The sequence below is a fragment of the Nylanderia fulva genome, unplaced genomic scaffold, assembly GCF_048542155.1.
Source record: "Nylanderia fulva isolate GAGA-0341 unplaced genomic scaffold, ASM4854215v1 Scaffold81, whole genome shotgun sequence".
Taxonomy (NCBI): Eukaryota; Metazoa; Arthropoda; class Insecta; order Hymenoptera; family Formicidae; genus Nylanderia; species Nylanderia fulva.
In genome coordinates this window covers 122692-125680 of record NW_028190928.1, presented here as the reverse complement: position 1 = coordinate 125680, position 2989 = coordinate 122692, and positions in this window count along the sequence as shown.

Genomic DNA, 2989 nt, shown 5'->3' with positions numbered 1-2989 from the left:
TCGCGCTATGACTCATTGCGCAGGGCTGATCTCAGGGACGAATTAACACGTGGCGCGTCGCATTACGGGCAGTTTAGATTTTTAGATGATTTAAAAATAAGCAAGATAAAGATGGAGATAGAAATACGTAAATTCATCTTAGATAAGATGAAGATGATTTTGTTTTAAATATATCTAGATAAAAGATAAAATTATATGGCGATTTATCTAGATAATTTTCTAGATAATAACTTTTAAGGCTCCTTATTATTGATCCTCATCAACCATGTGGAAATCGTGATGTCAGAAGTGAGAAAATACACGCTGAAAATTTTTGCGTGCCATTTTTAGATAAAAAGATATATTTCAATGAACCAATAACACTACAAAATCCTTTGACACGCTTGTAAGATTATCCGAAAACTAACCTTTTCCCTTTATAATCAATTAATAACTGTAAAATGACTGAAATATGAGGCCCAGTTTGTCTGGTCCTTGCACATGCGCAGTCATTTCGCATGACGAAGTCTGATGTTTCAATTAATTATTTTACGGCTGCGTTGATTGACTGTCAAAGAAAAAGGATAGTTTTCAGATAATCTTACAAGTGTGCTAAAGAATTTTATAATGTTGGTTCATTGAAATATCTTTTTATCTAAAAATGGCACGCAAAAATTTTCAGCGTGTATTTTCTCGCTTCGACGTCATAATCCAATATGATCGCGGCGGGGATCCTAAACGTCCTTAAGGGGATGCCGGTTGTCTGTTTTATCAATCAGATGATTATAGATTTTTCTGCACCGAGATCTTTTTATTGGTTTAATAAAATAATAAATGCTTTTCCACAATTAAAACACGTACAGAAACAAAGTGGGAACCTACTGATTTTATGTTAAAAATAAGAAAAAATTTAAAAACTAAAATTTCTTTATCGACTTCTGTCGTCAGGTCGAAAAAATAATTGTTTAATATAAAAGTTCTGCTGTTTGTACGTACAAAATAAGATAGGTTCCGACTAGAAATTGAATGAAGAAGTATTAGTATATTTTTAGATATAAGTTTAAAAGCCTAATAAATAAGAAAACGATGCAGAAAATTTTCACGCATATGTGTTGTATACGTGCATATGTTTAGACATGTGTGGTGCTAACCTATCATGTGTATATGTGTATACGTGCATATATGTTTAGATATGTGTGGTGCTAACCTATCGGAGTTCGGCCATCTTTCCGGCATCCCCTTAAGAAGTCTATTGTTTCTTTCCTGTTTTATCGACAAAATATGAGGTTAGATAAACTATAAACCTATTTATTGGCTATACGGATTGTTTATTATCTAAAATTAGAGTGATTCGCTCTTTGTTAATATTAATACTTTAATTTGTACAGGAAAAAGATTTATCAACCTGTATAGTCTCATATATCTAGATTACAAAATTATGAATTCAAGATTCCGAGTATTATAATAATTTAATCGTAGTAGTCAAGGCTCTTATTAAATTATAATAAATTTGATAAAAGGCTGTTAAGAGCAGTAAATAAAAAAATTCAAATTATAATTGAAAGTAAAGTCATATATAAAGATAATATTCTTTAATCTAATGTTTAATAATGAATTACAATAAAATAAGATGACAAAAAAGAATTAAACATAAGTCATCTTTAAATACAAATACACAGCGAACGTTTCGGTCAACTTTTTGACCATTATCAACGCTGATTAAATTCTGAATTTAAAAATAAACGGTGTCATAACGGTAACATATACAATCATAATTTGAATTTTCAATCATAATTTAAATTTTTTTATTTACTGCTCTTAACAGCCTTTTATCAAATTTATTATTATAATTTAACCTAGATATATGAGACTATATATACAGATTGATAAATCTTTTTCCCGTAGAAATTAATACAGTATTAATATTAACAAAGGGCGAAGTGCTCTAATTTCAGGTAAGAAACAAACCATATAGCTAATAATAAATAGATTTATAGTTTATCTAACCTCACATTTTGTCGATAAAACAGGAAAGAAATAACAACAGATTTCTCAAGTAAACAGTTATAAAAAAAATATAAATTATAAAAGAGATATAAAAATATATTTATATTTTTATTTATAAATTTTTATCACTTACTGCTTAAATTTCTACTATTTAAGTATTTTTATGTATGCTATAATTCTAAACCAAAATTATCTGAAAATTATTCTAGATAATTTAGTAAATAATATTTTTTTTTTATCTAAGACACATAGATTAATAGATAGATCGCCAAAGGCCTGTCTAAAAAGGAGACCGTCATTTTTGCCCCTGGTTCGAGTCCAGGCTAATAAAATCCTTTAATTTTACCAAAAAAGTTTGCCTTTGGTGCGAGTTCAGGCTAAAATCTTTTTATTTTACACGTATAATCTCCTCTTTAGACAGGTCTTTGGCGATCTGTCTATTAATCTGTGTCTAAGATGCAGATATAAATAATAATACATATTTTTATTATCTATATAAAGATAAGACGCCAAAATTTCATCCAGACGATCATCTATATAATTTTATTTAGATAAAAGTAAACACTGATTACGGGACCGCTTCCCAGTGAGAAATAATGGTCGAATCGACGTCGATTCGTTGTCAAATCGATGTCAAATTCATCGAATCAACGTCGAATCGATTAACGATTCGACCAATCATTTCTCACTGGATTACTCGATAAATCCTTCGATCGATGAAAAATGTTTCGCTCTTCGCGATTTTAATTATTTTCTTGATGATGCACGTCTTCCTTAATAAAGATTTAATCTGTCATTTTTTCATACTTCTTAATTTCGGAAATGTAACTCTGATAATCTCAAATTAAAATTTCCTGAAATTAGTACAAAAGTTAATAAAGCTAAGATACTCAGAAAAGTATTTGATATACAAATAAACTATAACACATCAAATACTATGTATACCAATTTTTTGTGATTTACTGTTAGTTACAATATATCAATCCATTACATATTTTGATAT